The sequence below is a fragment of the Cetorhinus maximus genome, chromosome 15, assembly GCF_964194155.1.
Source record: "Cetorhinus maximus chromosome 15, sCetMax3.hap1.1, whole genome shotgun sequence".
In the NCBI taxonomy this organism is placed as follows: Eukaryota; Metazoa; Chordata; class Chondrichthyes; order Lamniformes; family Cetorhinidae; genus Cetorhinus; species Cetorhinus maximus.
The window spans coordinates 63,940,752-63,950,400 of record NC_135893.1 but is presented as its reverse complement, the minus strand read 5'-3'; the positions used below and the strand labels follow the sequence as shown (position 1 = coordinate 63,950,400).

Genomic DNA, 9,649 nt, shown 5'->3' with positions numbered 1-9,649 from the left:
GAGGGGGAGGGAGGGAGGAGGGGGCTGAGGGGGGGAGGGAGGGAGGAGGGGGCTGAGGGGGGGAGGGAGGGAGGAGGGGGCTGAGGGGGGGAGGGAGGGAGGAGGGGGCTGAGGGGGAGGGAGGGAGGGGGGGGCGGGAGGAGGGAGGGGGGGCGGGGGGAGGGCGGGAGGAGGGAGGGAGGAGGGGGCTGAGGGGGGGAGGGAGGCAGGAGGGGGCTGAGGGGGAGGGAGGGAGGGAGGGGGGGGCGGGAGGAGGGAGGGAGGGGGGGCTGAGGGGGAGGGAGGGAGGAGGGGGCTGAGGGAGGAGGGGGCTGAGGGAGGAGGGGGCTGAGGGGGAGGGAGGGGGCTGAGGGGGAGGGAGGGAGGGAGGAGGGGGCTGAGGGAGGAGGGGGCTGAGGGAGGAGGGGGCTGAGGGGGAGGGAGGGGGCTGAGGGGGAGGGAGGGAGGGAGGGGGGTGCGGGAGGAGGGTGGGAGGGGGGGCGGGAGGAGGGAGGGAGGGGGGGGCGGGAGGAGGGAGGGAGGGAGGGGGGGCGGGAGGAGGGAGGGAGGGGGGGGCGGGAGGAGGGAGGGAGGGGGGGGCGGGAGAGTAGGAGGGTGTGGGGGGGGGCGGGAGGAGGCGGGTGTGGGGGGCGGGAGGAGGCGGGTGTCGGGGGCGCGCGCGTGAGGAAGCGGGTGTGGGGGGTGAGAGATAAGGCGGGCGAGAGAGCGAGCAGGTGGGTGGGGATGGGTGAGTGAGCGAGTGAAAGGTGGGTTTGGGATGGGTGAGTGACCGCGGGGTGGTGAGTGCGAGTGGCTGAGAGAGATATGGTGGTTGGGGATGGTGTGCTTGGAGGTGGGGAGGGGTGCTGTGGGAGAAGGTTGGGATGAGGGATGGAGGGGCTGGGATATGAGAGAGAGAGAGAGACATCCGTGTGATAGTGGCCAGTGTGTGGGAGACCTAGGCCACTGCGACTCAGGGTAGCTTCAAGCTGGGCCCTGGATGGAGCTGCCCAGTCACCAATTCCCAGGTCTCAGGCCTGTGCTATCCTGAGACCGATCCTCAACTGCAGCTGCAAAACTGTCCTGTGTCTGAATACCTGGCTTGGGGGAGGGGGCGGCGGGGGTTCCATGTAGAAATTGGTGGCCGTGCCTTCAGTGGCCTGAGGTCTGGAATTGACTCCCTAAAGCCCCCTGTGGCCCAACTTGTGTCAGCTCTCCTAAAGCCCCTTCCTAGTGTCAATTCTTGTCTCATTCCCCTCCTCTGAGACACCTCAGGAAGTTTGACTGCACTAAACACTCTGAAAATGTCAGTTGCTCTGACTCACTTCAGGAGTTGGGAAGCATGTTGATGAATCTCAGAACAACCCCTGAGAATGGAGTTTTACTGCTCCAACTGTCTGCTTGGCATCTTCATGTTTTGTATCCTGGACTGTGTGTCATTTATTTAACGAAATTGGTTCACCAGGGAATGCAGGTGGTGTGAGACTGGAGGCTGTCAGTAACTCAGGCTGGTGTGTTAGAATGGTTGATTGATGTATTGTCAGCTTTAGTTTGTTGCAAGTGATTCAAAAAAGTTGGAATAAATGATTTAAGGAAAGCTCCAGAGTATTGAATATAAGTGGTATATGTTCATAATTGGGTCTTTGGGTAGATTTTTGATTGTAATGCTGTGGTGGCATGGCTGATAATTTGAAAGCGTGAGTGAGAATTGATTTAAACAAACTTGGCCTGAAAGCTGCACTTTAAAACTTGGGGATTGTATCTGTCTGGCATTTTGAGTGATAATTACCTATCCCTCACTAGTTTTAGATATATGATGGTGTGGTAAATAGACGAGGCTTGTGAGCTCAGTCCACGCATAATGATGCCTGCTCTTTGCTTGTGCAAATTTCATGTAGACCTGTGCATCGTTTAATATCTGTCCTAAACCCTGCTGCTTCTTTTGGTCTGGGTACAATTGCAAGACCTTGTTGCTGTAAACTGGATTATGACAAACTCTGTTGGGTTCTCTGCTGTACAAAGGCACTTTTGATGTAAGTCTTGCATGAGATTTCACAACTTCTGACATTAGCATCATGACTTACTCATGCTGGGGTGTTTATACAGTTACTAGCTTCACTCCAATAACTCAACCACGTTTGTTTTTCATTTGGTAAGCTCAGACAATGACTGGCAGGGTATTTGGAAATGGGCAGAATCACTGCCAATCTTGCCTTTTCCTGACAGCTCTGTCTGTTTCCCCCTCTAGCCCAGGGCATCAGGGTGAATTGTGCCAATCTTCCCACCCCGTTTGAGATGAGCTAACACTCTGAATCAATGAAACTTGGGCTCCATGACCAAGTGCCACAACAAGGGGCTAATTCTCTCTTCTAAAGGTACAAGCTCCTTGCTTGGGTAAGGTGCTACAGGTGCAGGGTGTCCCCCCAGTATCTTGCTTCAGTACCAGAGACCTGACTGACTCAAAGCAGGAATCCTTCCCTATTTTTCTCCTCCCTAACCCTCAAGGAACTGAAGCTTATTGTAGGAATCCTACTACTGGCTCAGAGGAGTGCAGCTGGAGGTTGAAACAGAGGACCTTCATGTTTTATATGGCTCAGCTGCATCCTACAAGACTATTCATGGAGATAGAAAATGTAATTTTTTAATTGTGGACCTTGTGCATGATTCCCACGTTGTGAGGGTAATTGACTCCCGAGGCAATTTTCTCCCAGTGTGTGCATGCCCACTGTAATGACAGATGTATTGATGAGTCTCCCACACTTGGTTGTGCAGTGTAGATGTTCACCATAGTGAGGCAATGAGAGAATCCCACCTCAAATTGGATGTTTTCACTCACTGGTTTTCACTCACTCCATGCTAACATTGCAAATTTTATTTATTCACTCATGGGATGTGAGCATTGATGGCAAGGTCAACCATTGTCCATTTCTAATTGCCCTTGAGAATAGTGTGGTGAGCTGACTTCTTGATGCACTGCAGTTCATGAGGTGAAGTTATACCTATGGTGGTGTTAAGTAGGGATTTCTGGCTTCTGATCCAGTGACGATGAAGGAACAGCAAAATGTTTTTGAGTGAGGCTGAGGTATGACTTGGGAAACTTGATGGTGCTGGTGATCCCATGCGTCTGCTGCCCATGTTCTTTGGGGTGATGGAGGTCTCTGCTTTAGGAGGTGCTGTCAAAGAAGCCATGGCGAGTTGCTGCAATGCAGCTTATAGATGGTATACACTGCAGCCACTGTGCACCAAGTGGGTGCAGGGAATGAATGTTAAAGGTGGTGGATGGGGTGCTGATCAAGCAGGCTACTTTCTCCTGGAGGGTGATGAGGTTTTTGTGTTGAAGCTGCACTCAGCTAGGCCAGTGGAGAGTATTCCATCACACTCCTGACTTGCAGCGTGAAGCTCTATTAGTGGAACAGATGTCACTTCTTTCTTGTGACAGTCTTGTTTAAAACAAAAAGGGAAAATAAGTATATGTTTGAATACTTTTGGGACACCCCAGTGGAGTTAGTAAACTAGATGCTGAGAAAGGGCAAGACTTCTGCATTTACAAGGCAGAAGCTGCTGAAGCAAACTTTAATATATCTCAAGTCTACTAGTATAGTATAGAAAGCAGGCTTTATTTGCCTTAAGATTGTTCAACAAACATACAATGCATGCAAGTTTGACCATGCACCATTCTATAATACAAAAACACAAGAAATAACTTGAGTAGACCATACAGCCTGTCGAGCGTGCTCCGCCATTCATTATGATCATGGCTGATCTTGGGCTTCAATTACACTTTCCCGCCCGATCCCCATATCCCTAGATTTTCGGAGAGACCAAAAATCTGTCTATCCTTTGACTATTCTGTACACACCCCAGATGCTTTGGAAAGATTTGTACATGGTAATAACATCAGTCTGTATGGAGAGAATGACCACTTAGCCTGTCTATGGCAAAAAATACTGTCAGCCAGCAATCCCTGGAGATGGCTTCTCCATGTTACTGTCTGGATGCAACTTCCTGCAGAGGTTACTAGAAAAAAAACACTTTGTGTTTTTGTTTTATAGAATGGTGCATGGTCAAACTTGCATGGATTGTATGTTTGTTGAACGATCTCAAGGCAAATAAAGCCTGCTTTCTATACTATACTAGTAGACTTGAGATATATTAAAGTTTGCTTCAGCTTCTTTCTGCCTTGTAAATGCAGAAGTCTTGCCCTTTCTTAGTGTCCAGTTTACTAACGCCCCCACTGGGGTCTCCCAAAAGCATTCAAACATATATTTATTTTCCCTTTTTTGTTTTAAACCAGTCTAGACTGCTTGAGCTGGAAGTGCTGTCTCACTTACCTCTGTGGCGTAAAGTAAATGTAATGCTCATTTTTTTTTGCTGTGACTGTGGAGGCTCATAATATTAAACTGTCGATGGTGTAAGCATTCCAGGTTTACATGTGAGCCTCTCCCTGTCGCTGAACATCTTGTCATGGTTTTGATGAGGCAGAATCATTGCTGAAATGCCAGATTCACCATGAATAGTGCAAAGCATAGACACTTGCTGTCTCAGTAATGAATCTGAAGCACTCGTATGTAAAATTATGCTAAAATTTGTCACTTTTTGTGTAGAAGAGTTGCTGCATTTGAAAATGCTATTCAAGACTAGCTTTACATTCATGCAGGCTATTAAATGTAGTATGTTACCTAATTATGTAGAAAACCGACCTGTAGCACAGGTATACTTGCAATCTGGTTGGATTGCTTTTAACCTGGTGTGGAGTGAGGGCACCACCCTAAATAAAGCTTCCCCACCTCCCTATACCCTCTGCCACTTACCCCATCAAGATTGTCACAATGGCACTGTGGCTCTTATTGCCAAATCACACCTTGCCCTAACCTACTTTGACACTTTCTCCACTTGAGTATCACATCTTTCCCACCCCTCTTGTCTCTCATTTTAAATCCTCATCCTTTATCACCCACCCAAGTATGAGAAATTTTTTCTCATATCTTCACTGCTTTCCTTCTTCAGTCTCCACATTGAATGACTTCTCGTCCTTGGTAATTTCAACCTCCATCTCAGCTTATCACGCTCTGTCCTCTTGAGTTCACTGCCTTCCATCCTTCCTTAATCACTCTTACCATGTAAAGTTGCCAACTGATTTCAGCCACTGCTTGACCTTTACCATATCATGAGGCCTTGCTACACCCATGACATCAATTGCAGATAAGACCATCTCTGACCACTTCCTTGTTTAACCCTCCACCCACACCCGTCCACATCCAATCCTGGAAAAAATGCTATCCCCTGGTTATGTTCAACTGCACTTTCAAAATCCCAACAGTAGCACCTTTGTTCTCTGTTCATCGTGACATTTCTGCAACAACTGAACTAATCAACCACACCCTCAACTTCACCTTTGTCCTAGTCCTTTTAAAACCAGTACTCTCTCCCTTGATACAACCATGACATCCTATATGGCTTTGACAAAGGTAAACTATCCCCCTACATCCTTCTCGACCTATCTACAGCCTTTTTTTTTATTCATTCACGGGATCTGGGCTTTTGGCTGTCTGACCTTATGTGACTGTCAAATTTTTCTTTATTACACTCCTGTGAAACTCATTGGGATGTTTTACTATGTTAAAAGTGCTATAAAAATACAAGTTCGTAATACTTTCTCCTGTGCTCTGCATTTACTACAGTATAGGGGACTGAGGATACAGACTACTGCCTGTTCAGTTCATGACATAACAGGTTAGAGCGTTAACAGCACTGCATCATTCCTGCCACCTTTCTCTTTGGTGTCTAATAATATGTAAATATGGAACATCAAAGGGGCATCATGGGGCTGAAGGAGATTACTGAGATAGGGAGGGGTGAGACCATGGAGGGATTTGAAAATAAGGATGAGAATTTTAAAACCAAGACATTGCTTGGCTGGTATCTAATTTAGATCAGTGAGCATTGGGATGATTGGGGGGGAGGGGGCTGGGAAAGGGATTTGATGCAAGTAAGGACATGGGCAGCAGAGTTTTGGCTGGCCTCAAGATCTGGCAAATGGAGTTTAATGTGGGAAAATGTGAGTTCACTTTAGCAGGAAGAACAAAAAAGCAAAATTCTACTTAAATGGAGAATGGCTACATAATTCTGAGGTGCAGAGAGATCTAGGTGTTCTGGTACATGGGTCACAAAAAGTTAGTTTGCAGGTACAGCAAGTAATTAAAAAGGCTAATGAAATGCTATCCTTTAATACAAGAAGGATTGAATATAAAAGTAAGGATGTTATGCTTCAGTTATGCAGGGCATTGGTGAAACCACACCTCAAATACTGTGTGCAGTTTTGGTCTCCTTATTTAAGGAAGGATGTAAATGCATTGGAGGTGGTTCAAAGGAGGTTTACTAGATTGATACCTGGAATGAGTGGGCTACCGTATGAGGAAAGGTTGGACAGACTTGGCTTGTTTCCACTGGAGTTTAGAAGAGTGACTGATGATTTGAATGAAATATACAAGATCCTGAAAGGCCTTGATAAGGTGGACCTCAAAAGGATGTTTCCTCTTGTGGGTGAGTCCAGAACTAGGGGGAACAGTTTTAAAATTAAGGGTCACCCTTTTAGGACAGAGATGAGAATTTTTTTCTGAGGGTTGTGCTACTTTGGAACTCCCTGCCTCAGAAGGTGGTGGAGGCGAGGTCATTGAATATTCTTAAGGCAGAGGTGGATAGATTCTTGTTAGGCAAGGGAATCAAAGGTTATTGGGGTTAGATGGGAATGTGGAATTCGAAACACAAGCAGATCAGCCATGATCTTATTGAATGGCGGAGCAGGCTCAAAGGGCTGAATGGTCTACTCCTGTTCCTATTTCTTATCACGTGGTAAAGAAGATCAGTGACTATGGCAAATCTGAAATAACAGGGTTGGAAATATGAGTCAGCATCTGAAACAAGAATCCGTGGGAAGGAACTTCAGGCCAACATTTTGTATATTTCTGCAACATCTGAACATTGTAGCTGCTTTTGTTTGGTATGAGCTACTTCTCCATATCTTGAGTATGGAGGAGTTTGACATTGGTGTGATGAAATTTGGTCATGGTGCAGGATAACAGAACTAGGAGCAGGAACATTGTTACTGAATACATCCTCGATTAATGTTAAAAGCAAAAAACTGCAGATGCTGGAAATCCAAAACAAAAATAAAAATACCTGGAAAAACTCAGCAGGTCTGACAGCAACTGCGGAGAGGAACACAGTTAGCGTTTTGCGTCCGTATGACTCTTCAACAGAACATAATCCAGTTTAATGCCACACTTTCTGGCAACATTGAGTTTAGTTGTAGTATCCAATAAACATGTTTTGTAAACACTTGTTTTTATTCCCATTGGTAGCTCCATCACATGCTCCACTGGTATTCCTCCACAGAACTGCTGTAAACATGTCTTAAGTTGAAAGTTTAGTTGCCATTAGCCTGATCAGATGCAATTTCAATTTATATTCCCAGCCAACAAAGCAAACTTTAAAACACAATCTGGTCTCAAATGCTGACAAGCATGGTTCTGTGGGTCTTGTTTGCCCTCTGGTGTGTCTCTCAAGTTCTCACTGCTCACATGAGAGCCTAGATGGAGGGGTCTGACAGGATATTGAACTTGGGGCAAAAATATTGCAGCCAAGCCTGACTCGGGTCTCGCACGCTCCCTTTACAGTAGCAATTGAGAATGAAAATATTGGCTTGCATTTTTCACCCTCATCTCTAGCCCAGGGTGCTGATAGTACCACAGCTGCCAGTTTGTTTGGATCTAATTGTGTGGCCATGTGGCTCAGTGCCATGGCTCACTCGAACCATTGGGAATCAGTTAAATTAGTTTACAACTTATAGCAACTGCTGCAGAATCTACAGTGGCTGTCAGTGAAATATGATTAGCATCACAGGGGACTATATTTATCATGTTATCCAGTCAACTTGATTCATGGAGATATTTGATCTTGCCTCAGATGGTTGCCCCATATCTCTTTAATGCTAGCTCAGTAAGCTGTGAGGATCAAGTTCTGTGTTTGAGTTCTGAAACGGTCAGTCCCACACCTTGAGATACATCCTGCTCCACACACAAATGTTGCCTCCTGTTCAATTCTCGTTTCAATGCAGAGTCGAAAGTGAGTTTGCTTAACCCCTCGCAGTACAGTAAGAACCAGTCAGCAAGAAAGTAATTCTGTCTAGTTTTCAGATTCCTCCCGAAACTGACCACGGAGATTGATTCTACAGTTAACCATGTTGACACGTGTGCGTGAGAGGGAAAATGGTTTGTCATAAAGCTTAAAATAAATTGCTAGACTATTCAATTTATGGTATCAATGTTGGTGTTAGAAACTTTAATCCTGGCTGCTGTCTCTTTTGTTGTAAAACAAACTAATCCTTTATATTAAAACAACTAAAATTAAATTAATCAAACTAATGTAGTTTGCTCATGTGGGTTGCCACTGGCTGCTGCACTTTTGACAGTAAATACGTTTTGTGCATCAGCAAAAGTGGTTTTTGACTGTTGCCTCTGCCAGCACAAATGCCCAAGTGGATTGGTTGTGCATTTGGCCAAGAGAGGGCTGAGCAGCTTGTAGTGCAGTGACTCCCATTGCAGACCAATGGATCATGCTTGCTGCATACAGTTCTTACAAACACTCCCTGGGTACTGGGAGAAATTACCAGTGCCAGCTAGGTAGTTGTAAGCAATGACTCTTTGCAGTTGTTGTGAAGTGGAAGGGAACACTAGAGACTGATTGTGGTATAAGGATAAAATAATTGTTAGACAGGAAAATACCATGACTCCCACTAAGACATTTTTTCCACAGGTCAGCCTTGCTGTCTAGCTGTATAAGTGGATGGCTTTTACAAAAACAGGTATAGCCAAACACTTTCAGAAAACAACACTGCAATATTAATATAAAAGCAAAAAACTGCGGATGCTGGAAATCCAAAACAAAAACAAAAATACCTGGAAAAACTCAGCAGGTCTGGCAGCATCTGCGGAGAGGAACACAGTTAACGTTTTGCGTCCGTATGACTCTTCAACAGAACTAAGTAAAAATAGAAAAGAGGTGAAATATAAGCTGGTTTAAGTGGGGGGGAGGGGGGGACAAGTAGAGCTGGATAGAGGGCCAGTGATAGGTGGAGATAGTCAAAAGATGTCTCAGACAAAAGGACAAAGAAGTGTTGAAGGTGGAGATATTATCTAAGGAATGTGCTAATTAAGGGTAGAAAGCAGGACAAGCAAGGTACAGATAGCCCTAGTGGGGGTGGGGTGAAGGAATAAAAAAAGGCCAAAAGGTAGAGATAAAACAATGGATGGAAATACATTTAAAAATAATGGAAGTAGGTGGGAAAAGAAAAATCTATATAAATTATTGGGGGGAAAAAAGGTGGGGGGGAGAATTGGAAAGGGGGTGGGGATGGAGGAGAGAGTTCATGATCCAAAATTGTTGAACACAATATTCAGTCCAGAAGGCTGTAAAGTGCCCAGTCGGAAGATGAGGTGCTGTTCCTCCAGTTTGCGTTGAGCTTCACTGGAACAATGCAGCAAGCCAAGGACAGACATTTGGGCATGAGAGCAGGGTGGAGTGTTGAAATGGCAAACAACAGGGAGGTTTGGGTAATGCTTGCGGACAGACCGAAGGTGTTCTGCAGAGTAGTCACCCAGCCTGCGTTTGG

The 9,649-nt window shown here is 45.8% G+C and overlaps 1 protein-coding gene across 1 annotated transcript in view; it reads left to right on the top strand.

The window, feature by feature from the left end:
- The first annotated feature begins 1,948 nt into the window (after positions 1 to 1,948).
- zfand2a (zinc finger, AN1-type domain 2A) overlaps positions 1,949 to 9,649 on the top strand; it is a 28,875-nt gene continuing 21,174 nt past the window's right edge. The window contains exon 1 of the mRNA XM_078558565.1: positions 1,949 to 2,612. The gene's annotated coding sequence lies outside the window, so the exon portion shown is untranslated. The remainder of the gene's footprint in view (positions 2,613 to 9,649) is intronic.